This window comes from Cervus elaphus, chromosome 12 (genome assembly GCF_910594005.1).
Source record: "Cervus elaphus chromosome 12, mCerEla1.1, whole genome shotgun sequence".
Lineage (NCBI taxonomy): Eukaryota > Metazoa > Chordata > Mammalia > Artiodactyla > Cervidae > Cervus > Cervus elaphus.
The window spans coordinates 95,211,872-95,238,870 of NC_057826.1; the positions used below are offsets into that span (position 1 = coordinate 95,211,872).

The 26,999-nt window shown below is 40.7% G+C and overlaps 2 pseudogenes; both read right to left on the minus strand.

Moving 5' to 3' along the window:
- Positions 1-585: 585 nt before the first annotated feature.
- Positions 586-4,055, minus strand: LOC122705868 (annotated as a pseudogene).
- Positions 4,056-4,332: 277 nt separating this feature from the next.
- LOC122705869 lies at positions 4,333-24,015 on the minus strand (annotated as a pseudogene).
- Positions 24,016-26,999: the final 2,984 nt, after the last annotated feature.

Here is a 26,999-nt window from a genome sequence, read left to right on the forward strand (position 1 = left end):
GAAGTGTCAGTTTGTCCTTACCACCATCCATATCTGACATGATAGCAAAGTGTCCAGTCACTTAATGGGTCAAGTTAAATACCTCCTGAATCTGACATCACAGTAAGTGGCACAGAGGAAACTTTGTCTAGGCTAAGACTCCTAAAGCGGTAACTGAAAGGATTGCCATCTCTCCTTGAGAAAGAACATACAGAGGAATAAAGAAAGAAGCACGCCCACTCTGACTAGAATGAAGATTCAACACAAAATAATTTTGCTCTGAATAGTAATGTCAGGAAGTTGCATTCTCATTTCTGAGCCTCTAGAAATGGATCAGGAAGTTTCTACAATATTTTCAAAGATATTTGAAGTTAACCTGGGATGGCAGAGGATAGCAAAGTCCGCTTCTGTAGCCATTATCCTCTGCCTCCTTGAACTTGAAGCACCTAAATGCTCATTAGCTAGTGTCTGACTTGGTGGGAAGGAGAAATCAGGAAGAGAAGAAAGAAGCCTCCTTGTTGGAGAATTGGGTGTCATTCTCCAGGATCTTGTCTCAAGTCGATGAAGGCCAGCTACAGCGTGTCCTCCTGGAACCCAGACACTGGGTCAGATCTGGTCAACTGTCCACATTCTCTGACATCCAAGTTGAACTGCTGTAATGCTTCCAAGGTGAGCTGTCTTACTTCAGCTTCCAGCAAAAGTTGCATCAAAGAAGTGGCTAAATGCTTGCAAGCTGACATACATGCAGTCTGGGTCACCTTTCCAGGAAGGTTGTGTGAACACAGCAAAGGTGCTATGTAGAAAGGCAATGACGTCTACTAGGTAATCACTTGTTTTGTTTTGCTGCCCAAATCTCCTGTCATCCAGTCATAGCCACCCAGCTGTAGAAACTGGTCAATTTCCTGGTTTAAGTTGGTATGAATCTCTTCTTCAGCTGCATGTCTGGCAACCTTAAAAGACATGGTGCCATACAGCTTGGTAGCGTGGACCCTGGAAGCACATTAGTGATATTGGTGATAAATTCTTCAAAGTACTTACAGGATTTCTCCAGGTGTGTTGTATTGATAATAATCTGGACAAGCTCAGTAAGTCCAATATTCTTCCTTGTAATGATATTCTGCAGAGAGCTGTTTAGAGTCCTAGTCAGCTACAGGTCTGTAGATTTACGAATCATATCATCAACTTCAGCTGAGCTCAGATGAAGATCTGAAAACTTCAGACAGATGTAGATAAATTCTTTAATTTGATTGTACACTTTTGGCACAAATTCAAAAAATGGAAATTTTTGGAAATGGCTGCTTTTCCAGCTCTGTATCTTGGAATTGTCCTACCATCTTTTTATACATCTCAGGACTGTAGTTGTCAGAATCAAGTATGTTTCTGAAAATACCCGACCACTTCTTTAGCAAAGTTTAACTATACTGGTCTGTGATTTCTGGCAACATGTCCAAAAACTGACTTACAGGAAAACCATACAGCTGAGTGTCAACAAAAAGCATAGTGAGGTTCTTCAAATCTAACATGAGGTTTGGATCAGAGCAGTAAGACAAGTGAGTACGGAGTGCTGCAGTGGTTTTTGAAAGTGCCATTTCCCACAGTTCACCAATGTGGGCTCTATTTACTAAGTCCTGCATTGTATGTAAAATGCGATCTTCACAAAAGAAAAAAAAGCCAACAATTTGATTAGAATACTTCCTGTAGCCATCTAAAGTTTCATGCATGTTAGACAGAGGCTGGAGCACCAAACAAGCCTGTTTTCGCCAGTAGTTCTCAAATGTTTCCCAGGCCCCCAGGACAGAATATGTGTAGACACTGATAAACAGGAGAGAAATCAGCCAAATCTTGGGTCCCAGGTACCTCTTCATCATCTTCCTCATCTTCAACATCCAGAATTCCTGAATCCTGTTCAGAGTTGGGGCTAGTGCTTTCTATCTCTGTATCAAAAAACTGTAGATGCTTCTTTCTTAGATTTTCCTGTTCTGAGTTGTTGCAAGATGATGTTATCCAGGTTTCTTTTTTGTTGAGCTTGCTTCATGGCAGTCTCTCAAATTTTGTCTGAATGTTGCAAATGCTCTCCAGAAAGTCTTTGAGATCAAACATAGACACATCCTTAATTTCTTCTCGAGGCTTGGGGATATTGTCTACCCTCACCTTGCAGAATCGACAGTGGCTTACTTGAGGCAGACAGGTATGTTCTACCTATGTTCCAGAGTTTTCAGTTCAGGATAATGCCTTTTAGTTTTCATCTGGTCCCTCAGTTGGCTATACATCTCCAGGACTAGAAGACACAAAATTAATTTATCAACAGTGGCAGAAATATTTCTCTGTTGTAGTTGACACTGCTTCAGCTCTTCCATTGCTATTACCAGTTCCTTTCCCTCATGTTGTAGTTTTCTATTAGTATCCGTCACTTGATGTTTGAGTTCCTGGGCTGCTTCTTTCATTTTCAGCAATTCTATTTTGGAGTCCACAAAGCCCTAACAAATGAAAGTTGCACAATTTCTCGGTCATGATTGCGGATGCGAGTTTCAAGCTTCTCCATGTTCTTTACCATCATTGACAGACCTGAGTGTGGGCCGGATGTGGGCCGTGTGGGTTCTCCGGATCTCTCTCTCTCTCTGTTTTTATTTTTGGCTTCACAGTGGTTTAACATGAACAGAGTTAAATATGACATTGTCTGACAGAAGAATGAACATGTTGCTGAATAAAAGCCCCGAGTCAGGGTATATACACAGCAGAAATGGGGCCTCAAGTTTCTCAGCACTTGTGCACAATGAAAGAAGGAATCTTTAAAAACAAATAGTCAATAACAGAGGATACAGATGAAAAAGACAGCACCACCACCAATACTGGAAAGGTGGGAAAGGGAGCAGAGCCTCTCTCTAGAGGCTGCTCAGGCCCAGCAGCCAGAGAGCTGGTTTGTCTCAGGGAGCTTCAACATTTAGACGGACTTAAACCCCATATTAAAATCCAATCCTTAATCTCTCTGTTCAGGGTCTTGTCAGAATCAGTAATCCTTTTCCCCAAGACTATATAAAGAACTCCAATCCTTCCATGATAGGAAGTCTAATAAGCAAAGAGCCCCCACTTTTGACTTGACACCACAGTTAACCTGCTCCTATCCCACAACTTGGGATAGACATCGGGCCCCAGCAAACCAATGACCACCTCCTAGAGAGAAGCCCAAGAAAGCTGCCGGCCTCAAGAAGCTGCTTCAGACTCTAAGATTTAGGAAATCTATGCCCAGCAGCTAACCCTAGCTCAACTTCTGGGGAGAATGCTGGGTTTCCATGGGAAACAAGTATAGGCAGCTCAATAACCCTGTGACCAAGCTGGGGAGGGCAGCCACACCTCTTGCCCCTAAGCCCATTCAACAGCTCAAAGTACTCAGAAGTCAGACTGTGTGGTCTGTTCATGTGTTTCTACCTTGTGACAGCACTAAATAGGATGAGGGGGTAGGGAGAATGGAAGGAAGAGAGTGGTGATGTCCTTCCCTACCACTGGGAGGTACCTAGAAAATGATCCACTCCCACCCTTCAGGGAGTTAATCTGGCCGTGGTGAGTTTCCCCCAGCCCCCAAGCCACCAAACCTGCAAAGCTAACCCATAAAAGTAGCAAGGGCTTGGGGAGTGAGAGCTTCTGGCGCAGCCCATACGGACTCACCTGCTGGTGAGCAAGAAACAGGCAACCAGAGTGGGGCACCACAAAGGAGGGGCTAGGCAACAGGATCTCCCCGACTTTCCTATGGCTTTCTTCTGATTCTGAAGCAGCCAAGATGATGGACTCAAAAAATCCACACACCTTGTTCCATACAACAAACTGCTTACACTGTAAAATTACTGCCCTGAAAAGCAACAAGGGAGAAAGAATAGCAAAAGAAAACTGGGAAAATGCCTAGAGGAAATGAGAGTTTCAGGGATCTCTTCCACCTTCCCTAAAGGAAAAAGTTCATGCAGGTAGTAAAGGCAGGGTCTTTCCCTGCTCAGCGTTCCTGGTTAAACCTAAGAGTAAGAAAACGCCCCTGGACTTGCAGGATCAGTGTGTACCCAAGTGTCCCACCAGCACAAGAACCCCATCCCCCGGTTAGCCTTCTGGTATGGGTAAATGCCCAAGAAATTGCCTTCCAGTCCAATACCCCCATCCACTACCCAACCCCAAGCAGAGGGCATCTGCCTGTGGTTTCCCACCTCTCCTCAGAGAAAAGGATCCTAGTAGAGCACCCGCGGTATAGTCAGGTACCAAGAGACACAATGCCAGACAGTCTATCAGGCCAGGGGATGGGCAGACAACTTCAGATCAAAGAGAGAGGCTTCCTGCAAAAACCAATGTCAGTTCAGCAGGAAAGCAGAAGGCAAGTGGTGAGAGAGGCTCCTACTGGCGCACCTTCCTGGGGACGTAGTTCCTGTCAATTGCCTCCTCCTGCAGGAACATGTGTAGGCAGCGTTCCTTCTGAGCCAGTGGGTGCCCAGCAGTTTTGTTAATAAACTATTGCAGGCCCTGCCTCCTTTCTTCAATAAAGGACTCCTCAAAGATCCCTTCATCTCCTCGGAGAGGGAGCTGCCGCTTCGAGGCTTTCCCAGGGAGTGGTGGTACTACAATCCTACTATCTCGCTCCAGCTCATTTTTTAGCCACTCAAAGTCACTGTAGCGTCGTCGTACACGGGACTGCTTCAGTCTGAAGGAGTCCTGCCGTTTGTCCGCAAGCGAACCTCACAGGCGGTGAGGCGCGCGCGGCCCAGGCCCACCGTCTGTGGGTAAAGATGGCGGCCTCCAGGCAGTTACTCGGAGGCGTCGGTCAGGTCCTGCGGACCTTTGTCACTCTTCGTTTTAAGTATTTTCTTTTCCTATACTATCATATTTCATATGAGTATAAAATACTAATTTTTACCATATTATTAAAACATGTGTACATTACTTCAAAAATCCTTTTATTACTTTTATTAGGACTGCCTTACAATATGGCTTAGTTTACAAAGATTTGATATCTTTTTTTGAAGTATTGCTGGTTTACAACGGTTAGTTTCTTGCATACTGCAGCAGAGTGATTTAGATACATATATATATTCCTTTTCAGACTCTTTTCCATTGAGAGTTTCGGGTTAGTAAGTACACACTATTACTATATATAAAATAGATAAGCAACAAGGACTACTGTATAGCATGGGATATTATATTTAATATCTTATAATAACCTCTGAGATAGTATATTTAATATCTTAAGATATAGTATATAGTTATATAATAAACATAATTACTATAATTACTAATTAATTATAGTATAATTGTTATATATAGTATATATAGTATATTAGTATATACTATATATCTATATATAATAGTACAACTATGTAAGAATTACATAATTACTATATAACTAATAATTATAATTAAAGTATATATTATTAAATTATATAATGAAATATAATTGAATTATAGTAAATGTTATATATGACTATTATAGAATTAATAATTGTTAATAATTGCATATAGTTATATATAACAACTATTTAGTGCTTATGTAATATATTGAGATATTAAATGTAGTCTCCCGTGCTCTACAGGGGCCCTCGCTGCTTCTCTGCTTTATGCACAGTCGTGTGTGTCTGTCAGCCCCAAACTCGCAATTCATGCCTCCATTCCCCCTCCTCTGGCAACCATAAGTTTGTTTTCTTTGTGCATCTGTTTCCATTTTGTAAATAAGTTTATTTGTATCATTTTTTTTTAGATTCTGTGATATCACATGATACTTGTCTTTCTCTAATTTATTTCACTTAGTATGATAAAAAGATATGGTATCTTGAAGATAAAGATCTCAGACGTGTGTCTTCCTGTCTAGCAATATCTTATGCCAAAGAGTAACATGGGTACCATTCTGGGAGCTTTTAACAAAAAATGTCAAGCTTTTGGATGCATTATGTGCCAAGGATTTAAAGTGGGCCTTGTATAAGTGCACCAATAATTTCTACTTTAGGACTTGGACAGGCATCTTGATTCTCTGTGTTATGGTTATGTCTCTAAAATTAATACTAAGCATTTTAAATTTAAATACATATAAAGAACCTTAAAAATTCATATTCTAGTAATGTTTGAAAACAATAATATAATTAAAGATATGTAGAAATATTATATATAAGAATGCTTAGTATAGTATTTTTCATAACAACAAAAATTGGAAATAGTGTAAATGCATACTAGTGGAGGATTGATTAAATTATGGTAACCTTTATCTTAAAATACTATTCAGTGAGTCAAAATTTTTCTTTTCATAAATATTTATTACCATAAATATTCTAGTTATAATTTTAATGTAAAAGCAAAAGTTTAATTAGTATGTTTCTAATATGTTTTTAAAAGTTGAATGTGTATGTATTATGTATTCTTTGAAAAAAGACAAAAAGTCAGTAAACCAAAATGTTAGCATTCGCCATCTACAGAGTTGGATTGTATTTAATTTTATTTTTTCTTTGTGTTTTGTTGTATTTCTCATTTTCTGTAAGAAGCAGTATTATTTTATAGTAATTAATTCTTAATGAAATCCTTAACAATGAGCTTTCATAACAAGGTTGTGGTGGAAGAGCAGGCATAGGAGGTGTATCAGTAGTTGAAAAATATTTCCTGAAATCCAGAACAGCGTATAAATGCTGAGTGATCCTCCACTTTATTTATGGCATATTTGCCTTTCTGAAGGGCACTGCGAGTTTGCAAAGTCCTGGAATCATGGTTCCTTTATTGAATAGCTGATATATAAAAACATAGCTTCAAAAATGGTGGCTTGTGGGAAAAAAACATGAAAGAAACACAATAGTAAAGTTAGATGTGCAAAATTAGAAAAAAAGGAATCACTGGCTAATTTTATTATTTGCCAGTGGCTTGACTGCACACATTTTGTAAAACATAACAACAATAGAGAAATCAACCACTGTTACAGTTTTACTGTCCAAAAAAACAGTCTTAACCATCTGTAAATTAGCAAAAAGAAAAAGAGGCTAATTACATGATTGTGATGTGGATCAAGAGCAGACGAGGACGACAACATGTCTGCTCTGTCTTGACTGCCGCCAAAATGCCTGCTTCCCATTGTGTGTCTCTGTGCTCTCAGGATGAATGTTGTCAACTCTCTGTTGCTATTCTTGTGCTGTTTACTGCCCTCAGACACAAGAGAACAACGCGAAAACTTACTTGAATTCAGTCTTAAGAAGTAAAGATTTCTCTTTTGTTAGGTTCTATTTGAAATATTTATGGAAATGCATTTTCCTTTTATCCCCAAATTCTTTTATTGCTGAGTTTTTGAATGTTTTTTCCTGAATTTTGTAAGAAATTAAATTTATAAGACACATGGATTTTTTTCAGGAGACTTCAATAACTAACTACTGTGGGCTGAAATTTTGTTGACACATGAGTGTAACTTTTAATCAATGGAAGAGCATCAGGGTTTAAAATGAAAGATTTACAATGGCAACCCTTTGTTTGTGTGGGTAGAGGGGCAGATGGGGAGAATAAAATTTTTCCTTAAAAATGTGTGGTTTTTATTCACTGCTGACCCTTGACCTTCCAACATGAGATATTTATAATCAAATGTTTTTCTAGGAAATGGTGATTTTTCTCAGGTTGAGAAATAGGACTCACAGTTCTCAAACTGTTGCAGTATAGAATTATTTCTATCCTCACCTACAGCTTCATTCAAAATCTGTTATTGAACACATACTATATGCAAGAGCCTGAAGATGTAAAGATGAATAAGACATGGTTGATGCTCCTAAGAAGGGTTAAGATGAGTGAAAGGCACAAACCAGGTAAGAATATGGTCATAGTTTAAACTCCATTTACCTGGTATTGTGAAAGATGAAAGAGGAGCACTTCGACTCTGACCCGATATAGAAATTTCATCCAGTGGGTGGCAGCCTCAGTGGAATGGAGTAATAATGCTAATAATGATTGACAGCGAAGACAACAGTGATAACAAGGCCAGACATTGTGCTCAATACTTTACACATATTAATATATTACCTGTTTAGGCTTTGCCATAGTTCAATGAAGTAGGTGGTACAGTAATTTCTTTTTACAAATGATGAAACAAGAGGCACAGCTAAGATGCAAACCTGGGTCCATTTTATTCGGAGTCCAAACCCTTAAAAAGTTCATGCTTTGAAATTCCATACACTAAATATTCTCGCTGAATACCTACTGGTAAGTTACTTCACCTCTTTAAGCTTTGGTTTCCTGCTTTGTAAAATCGTGATATTAATAACACCCGAGAACGCTGACTGCTTCCTACCTGATAGCTACCTCTCCTTCTTTCTTCCATGCCAATAGAGCTCACCTCCAGTCACTAAAGCTGAACATTCCAGATGCTCATGTTCTCAGCTGCCCTTATAGCAAGGGCCTGGACGCATGACCAAGTCCTGGCCCATGGAACCTGAGAGGGAAATCAAGGGGAGGAACAGTTCATCTCTATTAAAAATTAATGCTAGGAATCTACTTTCACTTCCTGTGCTGAAGCCCGATACTACTGTAGCCAACCTGCAATCCTAAAGAGCCGCCATGGACACGCTGAGGAGAGCTCCCAGAAGGCGGTGAGCAGAGGAGTCGGTGTTAACATCATAGAGTGATGTGGACAGTAATTTTCTTCCTTATTTAAACCACTTTTAATTGGATATTCTGTGACTCAAAGGTATTCCAAATTTATTGAGTTTTAGATGAGCTAAAGAGTGTACAAAGCACTTAGTATAATATTTGCATACAGTAAGTGCTCAAGAATAGAGGGTCTTATCATCTGCTTGGTCAAAGTTATCTAAGTATGATTTTTGTTAGCTTTTGATCATTAGTAAAATACAGAGTTTTCTTTTCTCTTTTTAAATAACCATTTCTAAATTGACCAAATCTAGACTTATAAATAATATGTAGACCAAATCACTGATACTCTTTGACTTCTCAAGGGGTTAAGCGCAGTGAAAGTAACAACCGGGGGCTTTGTAGGTGGTGCAGTGGTAAAGAATCCGCCTAGCAATACAGGAGACTCAGGAGACTCATGTTCCATCTCTGGGTTGGGAAGATCCTCTGGAGTAGGCAATGGCAACCCATTCTAGTGTTCTTGCCTGGAAAATCCCATCCTGGTGGGCTATAGTCCGTGCGGTCACAAAGAATCGGACACGACTGAGCACACAGGCAGAAATTAACAACTGAGTTGGCCCAGAGCAGTGGCTATCAGATTCGCTGCTGTATCAATCATTAAATCCAGATCCACTCCAGAACTTGTATTAAAGGGTTATAGGCATCCTTGTGCATGCATGCTAAGTCACTTCAGTCATGTCTGACTCTGTGTGACCCTATGGACTGTAGCCTGCCAGGCTCCCCTATCTATGGGGATTCTCCAGGCAAGAACACTGGAGTGGGCTGCCATGACCTCCTCCAGGGGATCTTCCCGACCCAGGGATCGAACCTGAGTCTCTAATGTCTCCTGCATTGGCAAGTGTGTTCTTTACTACTAATGCCACCTGGGAAGCCCAGGCATACTCATAAAGAGGCTTTTGTCTTTTTAAATTAAAATAACATACAAGAATGCACCTGGAACTCCACTTTCCACCAGGTGAGCACTGTAGAAGTCATCAGTCTGCAACCTGAAAGAGGGCCCTCACCTGAACTCAACCATGCTGGCCCCGAGGTCTCAGACTTCCGGTCTCCAAAATGGTGAGAAATGCATTTCTGTTGTTTGTGAACAAAAATAAGAATGCACCTTTAGTTAGACAAGGTGGGTTTATTACTCAGTGCAGAGAGGGAGAACATATATCATGGGGAATGATGGAGCACCTCAGTGAATGGGTGTTAGGATGGTACTACATGATTGGGACTTGGGTTAGGTAATTTGGAGACTCTAAGGAGATGGGGGTTTGTTCCAGGTCATATGATGTAAGAAAGCAAGAGCAATTCTATGATTGGGCATCAACAAATCTTACCTATAGAGAGGGGAGTTTAGACTGAGGATAGAGTTGTCACTGGCCTAATAAGTAGCAATCAGTCATCTTGGCCAAGCAAAGAGATGTTTGGCATTTTCAGGTAATACAGTGCCTTTATTTCTGTTCGTACTTAGAAAAAATTATGTAGAGACCTTATTTGGTCTCATTTTATTATGATCTTGGCGTAACCTTGCCTGAGGTTGATGTTCTGTGAGAGAGATCCACATCTAATAGAATAACATGGCCTCACTGTGAGGAAAAGGTAAACTTTTGGATGTCAGGGGCTGTCATTTTTGTTTTTATCTCGATTCAAAATGCAATGATCTTAGATGCACACGTGCTTCACTATATGTAATGCTGTATTTTGAAATCCAGAATTAAAATCAGTATGGGGATGGTGTGTGTGTGTGTGTGTGTGCTCAGCTGTGTCCTACTCTTTGCAGCCCCATGGACTGTAGCCTGCCAGGCTACTCTGCTTATGGAGTTTTCCGGGCAAGAATACTGGAGTGGGTTGCCATTTCCTTCTCCAGGGGATCTTCCCGACCCAGGGATCAAACCCACGTCTCTTGCGTCTCCTGCATTGGCAGGTGAATTCTTTACCACTGAGCCACCTGGGAAGCTTCCACCTGGGATGGTACTTTAATGTAAAGGGAACAAGAGCAAAATCCTGTTGTTTCTATAAATGGTCCAAGTTGGGAAGATTCTGTAATTCTTTTTGGCTGATGTAAGGAAGTTAGAGAAGGAGTACCCGAACAATAGCAGAAAAATACTTCCTCAGAAAGGGTGTAGTCTCCAGCTAGCCACATACTCCTTCATCCCTGGACAGAAGATAAAGAAGGAATATTCTACTTTGTTTGATTCATTCACATTTATTTTTTGACAGTCAAATCCCAGCTATCATTCTAAGTTGTTGGTTTTGTTTTGTTTTTTTAAATCTTGTGTTTATTTTTAAAAAGACCTTCACCTGTCCTTGGTTTCTCCCTTTCTATCTGTTCTTGTTCATATCTTTAACGAATGATTACAAAAGACCATGATAATGAGAATAACTTAAGTGTTGTTCAGGAAATGGTATTATAAGTTAAGATGAGCTGCAGTTGATGTGTTTCAGTTCTAGAAAAATTTTCATAACATGTGGCCAGCTGCAAACTGACAATAAACCATGAAGACTTAGGGGTAGGAATAATGACAAAAAGTTCTGGATTACAAGTTGGAAAATACATTTTCACACGGAAAAGTCAAGGAGACACTTAATGAAAGCATGTTAGTAACTGTCATTTCTGAAAGAAATAAAAATAAATAGTGCTTGGATGATAAAGGGAGTAGATGTTCAGTTACTGCCCCTAAATAAGCACAAAACTCTGTCACACTCCCTCTCACTCCTAATATGTGATTTTTAACTCAAGATTTTCTTATCTCATCTATGTATCAAAAACAATTTTCTTCATTCAGAAGAACTATTGAAACACTTATATTTTAAAATCTTTTTCATGTGAGATATCCCATCCTCAAGGGTGAGGATTACCCGAAGTCGTTCTCATTGCTTGGTTTTCCATTTTTTGTGCCTGGCTATATTAAGTTACTGTTTGTTTTTCCCTTCTCTTCTATAACATATTTAATTTAGATTTATTCCCACAATAATAATTTATAATCTATTGCAAACTTGTCTTGAATTAATAGGTATATATGCAGCTCAACAGTAATCTGCTTTATGATATATCCAAGTTGCAGAGCAAAATGAACAGCATTTTGACTGTTGCTGCCTTCCCACGTGTCCTGACAGAGGATCTCCTGTGAGAACAGCGGAAGCTGGCTCATGGGGAAAGAGGAAGCTAGGCTGGGGGCTTGGTCCTGTGGCTTTCAGGATGCTCGCTAGTGGGAAGGAAGGCTGAGGGCACCGCTGCTGCTTCTCATGCTTCATTGTGCATCGAAATGACCGGAGGCTGTGTTAACACATCAGATGCTGAGCCTTACCTCAGAGTTTCTGTTTCCTTAGGTCTCCAGGCTGGAGAATTTGTAATTCCAATGAATTCCCAGGTGATGCTGTTACTACTAATGCAGGTAAATAAAGTAAATACAATTTACTTTATCAGTGTATAGTTGATTTGCAATATTGTATTAGTTTCTCTTGCACAGCAAAGAAATTCAGATATACATATATCATTCCTTTTCAAATTATTTTCCCATATAAGTTATTACAGAATACTGAATATAGTTCCCTATGCTATATAGTAGGACCTTATTGTTTAATCCATCCTATATATAGTAGTTTGCATCTGCTAATCCCAAACTCCCAATTTATCACTCCTTATCCTTGGGCAACCCCAAGTTTATTCTCTATGTCTGTGAGTCTCTTTCTGTTTCATAGATAAGTTAATTTGTGTCATACTTTGAATTCCACATGTAAGTGATATCATAAAGTACTTGTCCTTCTCTTTCTGACTTCACTTAGTACAGTCATTTCTAGGTCCATCCACGTTGCTGCAAATGGCATTATTGCATTCTTTCTTATGACTGAGTAGTATTCCATTGTGTTTATATATATGTATACATGTACCACATCTTCTTTATTCATCTGTTGATGGATGTTTGTTTCCATGGCTTGGTTATTGTAAATAGTGCTTCTATGAACATGGGGTGCATGTATGTTTTTAAATTGCCATTTTGTCTAGATATATGCCCAGGAGTGGGATTGCTGCATCATATGGCAATTCTATTTTTAGTTTTTTGAGGAACCTCCATACTGTTTTCCATAGTGGCTGCACTAATTTACTTTCCCACCAATAGTGTAGGAGGGAAGAACCACATTTTAAAAACCTTTACCCGTGTTGATAAATGTCTATCTGTTGATCCCCCAGCTATGTGGGTCATAGGTTCCTCCTTTCCTGTATAACTTCTTACCATGCCGAGATAAGTTGGGAGTGGACTAATCTCATGTTTCCTCTGCTAGCTTGCTTCCTGGACCTCTGGTCTAGAGCCTGAAGCTTGATGTCTTCTTAGGCTGGGTCCTAATTTTGCAGGCTCTTTGCTCATGTCCCTGAGTCTTCATTTCTCTAATATCTTAGACTGGATACTGAATCACTGAAACATCTTCTCTTGGCCTTAACCTCTAGCCTGTCTCCCATACCCATGTGACTTACAGTGCCTGTCAACCCGTCTGTCTGTCTGCATCAATCATTCTTGGCCTGCCATGTAAATGGCAACCCACTCCAATATTCTTGCCTGGAAAATTCCATGGACAGGGAAGCCTGGCTGGCTACAGTCCATGGGTGGCAAAGAGTTAGACACAACTGAGCATGTGCATGCATGTTCTGTTATCATCTACGTCTCTTGTGAAACTTACCACCTACAGAATTCTGATTTCACTCAGTTCCATTACCATGATAAATATAATGAATTAGAGTCCTTGGGAACTCAAAGGACACAGAAACATGTGATCTGATTGAGTCTGAAAGAAGCAATATACGGTTGTTAGTTGTTGTCATCAGAGCTAATAAGACAATGAGAAATTAATATGAATTAATAATTGACTTCAGTTACAGAAAGGCATATTTAACATTGTACATGGTCAACACATACTTAGAGACTGTATTTGTTTTCTCATGCTCTATGATCAGTTCAGTTCAGTCGCTCAGTCATGTCTGACTCTTTGCAACCCCATGAACCACAGCAGCTAGGCTTCCCTGTCCATCACCAACTCCCGGAGCTTACTCAAACTCATGTCCATTGAGTCAGTGATGCCATCCAACCATCTCATCCTCTGTCGTCCCCTTCTCCTCCTGCCTTCAATCTTTCCCAGCATCAGGGTCTTTTCTAATGAGTCAGCTCTTTACATCACGTGGCCAAAGTATTGGAGCTTCAGCATCAGTCCTACCAATGAATATTCAGGACTGATTTCCTTTAGGATGGACTGGTTGGATCTCCTTGCAATCCAAGGGACTCTCAAGAGTCTTCTCCAACTGCTCTGTGATAAATCACCATAAACTTGGTATCTTCAAGTAACACCCATTTATTAGCTCACAGTTTTGTTTGTCAGAAGTCTGGAAAGCAGAGCTGGTCCACTCCTGGGAACCACACAGAGGTGAAATCAAAATGTTGACTGGTGGCATGCTCTTCTGGAGGCCTGACCAAGGAAGAACCTGCTTCCAAGCTCATTTATGTTATTAGCAGAAGGCAGTTCCTCCTGGTTATAGGACAGAGGTAGGACAGAGGTCAGACAGAGGACAGTCAGCCAGGGACCATTCTCTGCTTGTACACAGCTCATGTAATTCCTTGATTAGGCCCAGCTGAACAATCTCTGTTTTGACATTTAACATAATCATGGGGATATAATCACATTCTTAGTTTCCACCAGCACTTAAAGAGGCAGATTATTTGATTATACAAGACTGAAAGACACTGGGGTAGAGTTCTGACTACTGCAGTCCACCCTCTCCCCCACAACAATCCACATGTTTCACACGCAAAATACCTGTACCTGCTCCAAAGTTTCCCAAGGGTCCTATCCCTTTTAAGTATCAACTCAAAAGTCCCCCCCCCCCAAAAAAAAATCATCTAAATCAGGTTCTGATGGGGCTTCTAGGGCACACTCCCTCTCTAACTGTGGCCCTGTGGAACTATAGAGACAAGTAGTTTGCCCACACACTCTTAAGATACAATGGTGGGACAGGCACGAGACAACAGTTCAGGCATTTCGGCTCAAATGGGGTGAAAATGGAAAACACAAAGGAGTTATCAGTCCAAAGCAGTTTTGACATTCAGCTTGGCTGACTCATTAGGCTTGAAAGCCAGAGAATAATTCTCTTTGACTTTTTGTTTTACTCTCTTGGTTCTTGGTTCTGCCCTCTGAGTAAGGGTTACTAGGGGTCATTATTAGACTAATGTTACTGTAGTAATAATTTGATTTTTGGTGTAGACTGCATTTTAGGTATCTTGAGGAATTCATGGCAGACACATAGGAATGCATGATATTTATATTAGTAAGCATAATTCAAACATTTATAAAGCTAACAAAATGGCACCCCAATTTTTAACCACAATGATATTAACCACCTATGTCAGTCATTCCCCCAAGCCATGAGCTCATAAGATGATGACTTCTAGGAGTAAAGAGCATCCATTAGGAATGGTCATCTGATAGATGACTTTCTCAGTGAAGAAATAGGAGGAAATCAAAGAACTGAGAAAACAAGTTTACAGTAATGCTTTAAATAAAGCCTACTATTTTTTATATTAACCCTTTGTCTATTGCTTCATTTGCTGTTATTTTCTCCCAATCTGAGGGCTGTCTTTTCACCTTGCTTATAGTTTCCTTTGTTGTGCAAAAGCTTTTAAGTTTCATTAGGTCCCATTTGTTTATTTTTGCTTTTATTTCCAATATTCTTGGAGGTGGGTCATAGAGGATCCTACTGTGATTTATGTCAGAGAGTGTTTTGCCTATGTTCTCCTCTAGGAGTTTTATAGTTTCTGGTCTTACATTTAGATCTTTAATCCATTTTGAGTTTATTTTTGTGTATGGTGTTAGAAAGTGTTCTAGTTTCATTCTTTTACAAGTGGTTGACCAGTTTTCCCAGCACCACTTGTTAAAGAGGTTGTCTTTTTTCCATTGTATATCCTTGCCTCCTTTGTCAAAGATAAGGTGTCCATAGGTTCATGGATTTATCTCTGGGCTTTCTATTTTGTTCCATTGATCTATATTTCTGTCTTTGTGCCAGTACCATACTGTCTTGATGACTGTGGCTTTGTAGTAGAGTCTGAAGTCAGGCAGGTTGGTTCCTCCAGTTCCATTCTTCTTTCTCAAGATTACTTTGGCTATTCGAGGTTTTTTGTATTTCCATACAAATTGTGAAATTATTTGTTCTAGTTCTGTGACAAATACCGTTGGTAGCTTGATAGGGATTGCATTGAATCTATAGATTGCTTTGGGTAGTATAGCCATTTTGACAATATTGATTCTTTCAATCCATGAACACGGTATATTTCTCCATCTGTTTGTGTCCTCTTTGATTTCTTTCATCAGTGTTTTATAGTTTTCTATGTATAGGTCTTTTGTTTCTTTAGGTAGATATACTCCTAAGTATTTTATTCTTTTTGTTGCAATGGTGAATGGTATTGTTTCCTTAATTTCTCTTTCTGTTTTCTCATTGTTAGTGTATAGGAATGCAAGGGATTTCTGTGTGTTAATTTTATATCCTGCAAAAATATACAAGCAACTCCTGCAGCTCAAGTCCAGAAAAATAAATGACCCAATCAAAAAATGGACCAAAGAACTAAACAGACATTTCTCCAAAGAAGACATGCAGATGGCTAACAAACACATGAAAAGATGCTCAACATTACTCATTATCAGAGAAATGCAAATCAAAACCACAATGAGGTACCATTACACGCCAGTCAGGATGGCTGCTATCCAAAAGTCTATAAGCAATAAATGCTGGAGAGGGTGTGGAGAAAAGGGAACCCTCTTATACTGTTGGTGGGAATGCAAACTAGTACAGCCACTATGGAGAACAGTGTGGAGATTCCTTAAAAAACTGGAAATAGAACTGCCATATGACCCAGCAATCCCACTTCTGGGCATACACACCAAGGAAACCAGATCTGAAAGAGACACATGCACCCCAATGTTCATCGCAGCACTGTTTATAATAGCCAGGACATGGAAGCAACCTAGATGCCCATCAGCAGATGAATGGATAAGGAAGCTGTGGTACATATACACCATGGAATATTACTCAGCCATTAAAAAGAATTCATTTGAATCAGTTCTAATGAGATGGATGAAACTGGAGCCCATTATACAGAGTGAAATAAGCCAGAAAGATAAAGACCATTACAGTATACTAACACATATATATGGAATTTAGAAAGATGGTAATGATAACCCTATATGCAAAACAGAAAAAGAGACACAGATGTACAGAACAGACTTTTGGACTCTGTGGGAGAAGGCGAGGGTGGGATGTTTTGAGAGAACAGCATTGAAACATGTATATTATCTATGGTGAAACAGATCACCAGCCCAGGTTGGATGCATGAGACAAGTGCTCGGGCCTGGTGCACTGGGAAGACCCAGAGGGATCAGGTGGAGAGGGAGGTGGGAGGTGGGATCGGGATGGGGAATACATGTAAATCCATGGCTGATTCATGTCAATATATGGCAAAAACCACTACAATATTGTAAAGTAATTAGCCTCCAACTAATAAAAATAAATGGGAAAAAAAAATAAAATTAAAAAATAAATAAATAAAATTAAAATACATAAATAAATACATAAGTAAAGCCTACTAGCATGTCCTTAAGCCAACTTTTCTCTAACATAGTCAAATGTCGTCAGGAGGAAAAAACCAACCAAAGGCCATATATTTGCGTACTTGTTAACATCAAAAAAGAGACCCCTAAGACCTAATCAAGGACCAGTGTCCAGTACATGGATGACTCTCTGAAGTTATTTTGGCAGTGGCCTCTAAAGCATACAACCTTGGAGACCTCTTCTACACGAGGCTGTCCTGAATGTGACCCTTAGACGAAGCCACAAGAAGGCTGCTACAGACAAAACAGAGAGAAGATCTTTAGTCTAATGATTTGCAGCAGACAGGGGAAAGCTGAGGAAAAAGTTACAGTGATAATGTAGACATTTCATTATGTAGAAAAATGTAGACATTTCACAGTGGCCCAGACCCACTGTGAGCACAGAACGTTCTTTGAGATGTTTTTCAAGTTGCAATTGTGGATTTGTGCTAATATGGTCATCATTTCTTGTCCAGTCTCTCCGGTGAACAAGGGCAAGTATTACAGTGGGTTATTGTTAAAATTACTACCGTGATAGGGTCGTGTGATAATTCAGTTTGTAGTGGGAGAACGAGACACACTCAGCCAGGCACAGAAAGAACAAGAACTCTGGGTTCTGGCCTTGTTCGACAGCCTAATGGACACCATTTACGGCATGCCCTCTGTGTGTAAAACACTGTCATGTATTTTACAAACGTTATCACATTCAGTTCTCAGAGCCATCCTTAGGCAATAGGAACTTTGATTCAGTTTCATATTTGTAGACACTGGAGCTCTGAGAGAGGTTGCCATTTGCCCGAGGACACACAGTTAGTAGGTGATGGTTGCCTCTGGAGCACTCTGCGTAGTTTCATCATAGCTTGCCCATTATGTTGAAATTACCTGTTCAAGTGTTGCCCACACCAGACTATAAGGTCACAAGGAGACGGATTCTGTCTTACTTGAAACCTAGTGCAGGCAATATATGTGTGTTGAACTTAACTGTCAGCCCCTAAAGCCCGTGCTCTTATCATCTGTCAGGATGTGCTAACTTCCTAACGTGATAAAAATGTGGCAGAGAGATAACCAGGGCTTGGAGACAAGGAGGGTGCAGAGTTTTGGTGTTAGAAGACCTTCTAGAAATGACCTACATCTGTCTCTTAAGAAGAATTCATTCTTGAAAGTCTTCATTCATGCAAATTCTTGTTGATGAAAAACTATCTCCATGAACAATACATAGAGAACTGTTGTAGAAATTCTCTCTTCCTCTAATTTCCTCCCCCACCCAGAGCACATGGAAAACAATAGAAATTGGACAAGCTATTTTTTGCATTTTTCCTATGTTCCTGTCGATGCTGCTCAAGAGAGATTTGGTAAATGGGTAACAAGGCACAGAATAGGTCAAGTACCTCTACCATGTGTCTGCCATCCAGACCCTGGGGCTATAGCCACCCCTAGGCCCTTTTTACCTTGAGGGTGAAATGATCTGGGCACAAACATATTCTGGATATACACTAACCACTGTCTGAGGCCTGACATCCTGGCCATAAGCTAGTATGGACACCCCATGGAAGCTTATAACAGGGGGCATGTTTCAGAGAGTGGAATTTCCTGGGTGTGGTATTTACTCAAAGAAGCCAGAAACAGCAAAATAAAAGGGGCCAGTGCAAACCATAGTTCATATGAGCCATCCACTGTGTTCCAGTGAGACACGGTCACATGTCAGGTCTGAAGGCAAATCTATCTGCAAATGGACAGTAAATCCAGTTCTGGGGCCAGGCCTGAAAAGGCAGGTGGGAAGCAATTAAGGGATACAAACCATGAGCAGGACCCAGGTGGAGGCCTGTTCTCATGGGTGTTTCTGCAGTGGTAGAGGGGCAGGCCCAGAAAGGCAGAGTCCTTGAAGGAACCAACTCTGTTCAGAAGCTCGGTCCCAGGACCCAGAGAGCCAGGGGGCTGGGCAAGTGGCAACTTGAAAAGAAGACATGCATTACTGAGAAAGTACCTGGGGAAGGCATGTATTGAGCTGGCCAAAAAGTTCACTGGAGTTTTTCCATAAAATTGATTTTTTAAAGTTTTTATTGAATTTGTTACAACACTGCTTATATTTTTTTTAATTGGAGGATAATTGCTTTACAATGTTTTGTTGGTTTCTGCCGCACAACATGAATCGGCCCGAGGTCTACACATGTCCCCTTCTTGAACCTCCCTGCCACCCTCCTTCCCATCCCACCCCTCCAAGTGATCACAGAGCATGGCGTGAGCTCCCTGTGTTACACAGTGACTTCCCACTAGCTGGTTTGCGCACGGTAATGTATATGTTTCAGTGCTACTCTCTGCATTCTTCTCCACCCCCTCCTCCCCGGTTGTGTCCTCTTTGTCTGCGTCTCTGTTCTTACCCTGCAAACAGGTTCATCAGTACCATTTTTCTAGATTCTCTGTATATGTGTTAATGTCCAATATTAATGTATAATACGTTTTTCTCTTTCTGACTTACTTAACTCTGTATAACAGGCTCTAGTTTCATCCACCTCACTGGAAGTGACTGCTTCTGTTTTTTGTGTTTTGGTTTTTTTGGCCTCGAGACATGCGGGATCTTATCTCCTTGACCAGGGATGGAACACACACTCCCTGCATTGGAAGGCAAAGTCTTAACCACTGGGCCACCAGGGAAGTTCTGGGTGTTTCCATAATATCTTAACAAATGAACATTTTGGCCAACGCAGTAGCACCATGATTCAGAACTTGAGTTCTGGAGTCAAATTATCTGGATACCAAATGCACCTGCCACAACTGACCGTGTGATTTTTCTTGACTTATTCAATCTCTCAATCCCTGTCTTTCTCCAGCTGTGTAATAGTACTCACAGCATTCATTATAAAAACAATAAAGCAGCAATCCTAAAGCTTTTTTGCAGAACCCCTTGCACACTGAAGTACTAAATACATGCCTAGTGTATTGTCTACACTACATGTGTAGCTATCAAGGAAGTTTTTATAGTGTATTGTCAGTAGCAGCAAATCACAGTACTGCTGCTGCTGCTGCTAAGTCGCTTCAGTGGTGTCCAACTCTGTGCGACCCCACAGACGGCAGCCCACCAGGCTCCCCCGTCCCTGGGATTCTCCAGGCAAGAACACTGGAGTGGGTTGCCATTTCCTTCTCCAATGCATGCAAGTGAAAAGTGAAAGTGAAGTCGTGCAGTCATATCTGACTCTTAGCGACCCCATGGACTGCAGCCTACCAGGCTCCCCCGTCCATGGGATTTTCTAGGCAAGAGCACTGGAGTGGGGTGCCATTGCCTTCTCCGAATTACAGTACTAGTTAGCAACAAAAAAATATCCTGTGGACAGAGGATCTTGGTGGGCTACAGCCCATGGGGTTGCAGAGTTGGACACGAATGAGCAACTGAGCACACAGCAAACACACACACACGCATGTGCACAATTAGCAACAAAGGAAACTTACGAACAAATTGGAAACCCGTGGTCAGCACTGGAGCCCTCAGTGCCCACGCTTTGCACACAGTGCTCCGCGTGCCTTCCCCAGGTCAGAGTCTCCTGAGTGGTGATGGAGGGCTTGAGAGAAGGCAGCTTTGAAGTAATGGTCTGGAACTGATGCAGGATGTGAACACGCCAAAGGAGTGAAGGCTGTGAAAGTAAAATTCATCTCCTGGGCCCTGTGAGAAGGAAGGCACCAATGGATCACTTGGGTGTTCAGGGTGCGGCAAACAGGAACCTAGGAGTGGTGTCTGAGGCTCTGTCCCCATGGCTGGGTCAGAGGGCAGGACTGCCCCCGACCCAGGTTGTGGGGCAGTAGGGGACCTAGATGGACTGCTGCTTATAAGCCATCCGATTCCTCCCTCTTCAATGAAGTGTGGCTCCTAAGACTTGGGTGGGGTGTCATGTGCTCGTACCTGACAAGATCCTGGCCTGTCTGATATCAGTATGGGTGGTGGCAGAATCAACACCAGGGTTCCTCACTTAGGGTGGGACTCACTGGGCTAATTCTCCAGTAAGCTGTTCTTGAGACATTGCTGGGGTGATCCATCAGCCAGAAAGACGCATGCTTGGGCCTGAGCTAAAGAATTCTATGGTGGTTTTAGGTTTTCTGCCCAGTGAGTCCTTCTGAGAAGACACCGATGTGATTAGAGGAAGCGTGGTTTCTAAGATTTGTTTACAATGCAGACTCTTGTGCTTCACTTTAACTCTTAGTGAATCTGAATTTCTGAGAGTGTGGCCCAGGAAGCCTCATTTTAATCAACTTTCCTTGGTGATTCTTATTCCTGAGGTCTGTGGGCCACATTCTAAGAAACAATGATGTAGAGGCTCATTTTGCTACAGCAAGTGGAGATGGATTTTCCATTTTATGAAGACCGAATGAAACCTGGCCCAATTCTGTTCATCTATGATGGCTTAGATGTGGTTGTAAGGAGTTTGGAGGAGGTGTGGTCATCAGACTTTGCCATAACTGATAAAGATGAGATAAAATGAATAGATGTTGATGGTAAAATTTCTGGACTCATCAGGCCAACTGGGGACGAGGCCAAGGAATTACTGGCGAGGTGGAGCTACTTCTGGTTAAATGGATAGACATCCACACGGGCAGGGGCAGCTAGTCAGGGGAATGGACTCAGGAAGGACTCAGACTGAAGCTGCAGCCAAGGTCATCAACACATGGGGCTCTTTTCCGGCTGCTCTTAATGTGCTGACAGGAGTGTGCAGCTGACATGGGCCTCGTATCTGGGATGGCTCTGACTTCCTTCATCTGTCCCACACCTGGGAGTCTCTTTTAAGCTATTAAAAAAAAAAAACCCAAATCCTCAGAACAGATTCCCAGCTCTGAGTTATCAACTGAATCCTCATCTCTTCAAGAAACTTGAGCTTCTATGCCAAAACTGCTAAACAATACTCAGGTGGCATGGGTTGGGATGTGAGTGGGGAGGCTACCAGGGGCTGGAAGCTGATTCTTAAGAATCTTTGGAATCTTTCTCATTCATTGCTCCTGGAAGGCTAGAGCCCTGACAACTTCAGGAAGAGAAATGACACAGAAACAGACACTTTTACAACAACGTGAGATTTCTAGCTCGAGATAATTCGACCCAGAGAAAACTGTCAGAATATGGTGACCTAGTTGCTGCCTCCTCTTCTTACACTGTTCAAGGAAGTAAAGAGAAGCTCAACTGAAATACACTGCGGGGTGGGGGCGGGGGGGGGGGCGGGGTCTGGAAATTTCTCAGCTAAAAGAATCCTGCCCTGCACACTTCTACAGTTTTAAGACTCATCTGAGCTTACAAGTTTCCTTTTTAAAATGCTAGTACCCCAAGGATGTCTTCTTGCTTGAAGCAGATCACTTTCCCCAGGCCACACATCTCCTAAAACCTCTAGGAGGATAACTGCACTGGGGGAAAGTAAATCCTAGTTGAGCTGCAGAAACAGGAAACTGTGGATTATAATGTACTTCATGGTGGGGAGTAGAGACTTTGTACATTCAGAAGGTCGTCTAGTTTTCCACTCTCTACCTGGGCAGGAAGTGGGAAGAAAGAAAGAAAGGGCCATCTCTTGTGTTTTTTCAGCTCCCTGTTTCTCAATGGGGTTTCTGGTCTTTCCCATTGCCTTTTGACTGGGCTTCCTCCCACTAATCCTTGAAGATCCTGTTTAACCATCGCCTCCTTTCAGATTTGCCCAAGGAGAATTAGTGGCTCTGTCCTTTGAGCTCTCACAATTGTATACATTATTTCACTCTGGTCTGTTTATTGCCACATTTCTCCCACCATGAATTCCTTGAAAGCAGGGATCATACTCATTAGCATCTAACACACTATACAATAAGATTCAGTAACAAGTGACATGATGAATTAATTTACCACAAAATACTCTGGTAAAACAAATTATCATTGTTAATAAAATAGATTTCTTTTATAAGACAGGCATTTCTAAATAGTTTGGGGAGCATATACATTACTATTCTTGTGTAACTTTTATATTCACTTAAGTAGGTTGCTTTCATACTTTTCTGAATTAAACTTTTCTGAATTAACTGTTCAGTTAGTTACTAAAAATAAGAAGTATTTTGCCATTCATCCTATCTTTTCCCTAAATTAGACCAAGTTAACAAAGTTTACCAAAACCGTGCAAGCTGACTCTTTCATTGAGGCTTCTGGTTTAAGCAGAGAGCGGCAAGAATGAAATATTTGAAAAATCTTCAAAGGAAAACTTTGGAAGGAATACTTTACTAATTATAGGAGATTATATGGAGCCCCTCCCGCAAAATCACAAGGTCCAGGCAAATTTGGGAAATTTTGAGGTACTATTTTACACATACCAAGTTAGCAAGAACTTTAAGAATTTAGCATACTCTCCTGCCACTAATATAGCAGATTGCCCTAACTCTTTGGGAAAATGATACAATATGTATGAGAAACCAGAAAGATGTTCCATAATCCAACTCCTGGAAATTTATCCCAAAGCAATATATGAAAAGAAGAACACAGCTTAGACAACATGAGCATCTTTGTTGTTCTAGTAGTAAGAATACCCCTTCTCTGCTAGTCCAGTTCCTTTCCATCACCCTTTCAGGATGGGGTGGTGTCCCCTCTGGGCTTATGGTGTCTTGGGGGCTTTGCCAGGAGTTGCCTTCAGAGGCACTTGTAATGTCCTGGGTCTCAGGCAAGACCAGTGAGTCAGAGCTGTGGACGCAGGGACACAAGGCTTCCCCTCAGAGACAAACTGGGTGTTCGACTCTGCTCCTCCAAGTGCTTCCTCTTTTGACTGTCCTCTCCTGGGCACTTACCAGAATGGGTTTATCCAGAGGCTCCATCTGGTCCTTGCCCTCCTTCTTCCACTCTAGTTCTCACCTGTACCACCTGCAGGCTCCTTGACCATGAGTCCATGGTTCTCCTTGTTAAATCCCTAAAAGCATTCTGCAGTTTTCAGGAAGACAGTAATTACTGATTAAACCATAGTCCAAAACCTTAGCGACCAAAGCAGTCCAAACCAAACCAAGCAAACCAACAGAACAGTTTTTCTTTCCAGTCATAGAAGGTGCCCTAGGAGATAGGTGTTCAGGAGCACAATGTAAGATCGTTCCACAAAAAAGAAAAAGGAATTTTAGTTATCTCTATGTAAGAAAACAAAAAACTAAAAGCAAAGATTGGAAGAACAATACAGCCAAAATCTTTAGAAAGGGAGAAGGCCTCCAGTAGGAGGTTGATGAATAAATCAGATGTTTTTGTTCACATATATGAAATATTATTTACCCTCTTGCATATTTCTAGGTTAACATTTAAATTTTTTTGTCTTATGTTAAGCAGTTCCAAAGGATGAAATTTCCTGCATATTGTAAAAATGACATTTTAAAGTCACTGTACTTTAAAATGTCATTTTTCCAATATGGAGGAAATTGCGGGCTTCCCTGGTGCTCACTGGTAAAGAACCCGCCCAGTCATGCAGACCTCATGGTTCCATCCCTGTGTCAGAAAGATCCCCTGGATCCTGGCAACCTACTCCTGTGTTCTTGCCTGGAAAATCCCATGGACAGAGGACCCTGGCAGGCTACAGTGCACAGGGTTGAATACAAGTAGACACAACTTAGTGACTAAACAACACAGCAAGTAACTCTTTCAAATGAATCCAATGAAATCTAGTTATCATAGCAATTATGCCTGTTATCAGCCATTTACAAAACATACGACCTCTTCTTTACCTTCAGTACATTTTATGTAATTTATTTTTCTTTTCACACTTATAACTCCATTCCACATCCCCACCCCTCAAGAGTTCATCCTAATTTAATGTATTTTTATGTTTGTATTTTATTGATCATCCTATTATATTTCTCTTCATTGAAAATATCTTTTAATTTTAAATTTCCATTTTCTAGATTGAGAATTATTATATTTACTAGTAATGATGAGGTATTCCAATAATACAAAATATGTTTATGATTACTAAACATGTAACTTTTTACAATTAGTACACACAATTGTTGTTAAATACTGCATCTTATAAAAATGAGATAAGAGTTTAGCATCAAATGTTTTTCTCAATTTTTAATTTTTACAAGTCCTAAGAAAATGTTTTTACAAGTGTTGATATGTTATCATATCAATGTCACTCAATTCTTTGAACTACTTCTAATATATAAACTCACTTAGTGATCTTAAGGTCATACTTTGCTGTAAGCAATTACTTGCTCTGCAAATCAATCACCTGGCTTGCAAAAAAATTTGTTATCCAGTCATTAGAAGTATACTCTTAGTCCAGTCCAATATTTTAAATTGATTAAGAACTGAGAGAGGTTGCCTGAGGTTTTTACATTTTGGAACAATGCACCATTTTAAGATTCTCAGTGAGTGAAAGTTATGGCCTTTCTTTTTGAAATTTGAGAAATATAGGGCTATTGTGGAAGAGTTGGGAAAGGAAACAGGGAGACACCTTACTGCATTCCTTTACCAGCAGATCAATTTTAGGGAATCCTATAGATGCAAATTGAAGATTTCAGAAACTGGTGGCCTTAAAACTAAGTGTACACCTATCCCTTGAACATCTCCTGGGGGATGCACATGTGAGACTGAAGACCACTGATGTCAATTTTTACATCATCTTATTGAATTTGATAAGAAAGATATGTCAGCTCAGGTTAGGCCCTGACTGGGAAACTGTACTCTGGTGTTTACTCTTTGGGAGCATAGAACTGTGGCCTGTAACACTAGGGATAAAACAGCCAATCCCTCTTGATTGTTTGAATTTTTATTGATAGCTGCTCTCATCCTTTCTACTCTGTCCTGTATTTTTTTCTCAGTGGTAATAACTTTTAACTTCAATTGTGGGGTAGTGATGTTAAGTTTACATGCTGATGGCCTGAGGCAAATATAATGCTCCACTTAAAAATGATTATTAAGATCATAAAAATTAAATCTTTACAGTGTATTAAAAGGGAAAAAGCAAAATTTGTAGTTGTATGAAAATTATTTCAGTTCTACGAAGCTACATAAACTTCTGAATAATAAATCAATATGCAAAAACGAAGTTGTGATTTTTTAAAATAAAATGTCTTTAGTGTTACATTACTTTTAAAGTGATAATGCTGATAACATATATGATACTGAGGGGGTCAGATAATCTAATACTTTTTTTTTCTCAGCGGTATCAAGAAACTGTGAGTTTAAGTTCCCCAGGAGACTGAAAACTACTGTTTCTTTCAAAACTATTTTCTCATCATGATTCACTATGCATGTTATTCTCCAAACACATTTAAACTCTTCCTCAATCGAGTTTAATACATCCCACGTGTTAGCGTCACGAGTCGAAGTAGCAATTCTTCTCATTCACATTAACTTTTTAGCCTCCTCTCATTTCCTGGTTTTATTGCTTAGAGTCAAGAATTCGACCATGTTGACTTACACTGGTCTCATTTTATCATTCCTTGAATCTTTATAGTTTTAAGGGTTTGTATTTTTAAAAAATAAGTTTGACACCCGCTAAAAGGAATCTTTTTCTCAAGTTTGTATCCTGCGTTGTTCTTGTTTGGCTTTTTCGAACCTTCCCAACGAGCTCGGTATATTCCAGGGCCCACCAAAGGAATAAGCCTTAGAAGAGGCTGGTTTGAGACAGTTTATGTCTGTGAAAAAAGAATATAACGACTACCACCCCTCCGGGGGTTATGGCCGTGGGACTCCAAGGCCCCCGAAACTAGCACCCAGAAGCGGAGCGCGGAGAAGCCCGCGAGATCTCAGCGGCGTGTCCGCCAACCTCCGGCCGCCGCCGCCTACGTGGCCACGCCCCCTTCCGGACGGCCCCGCC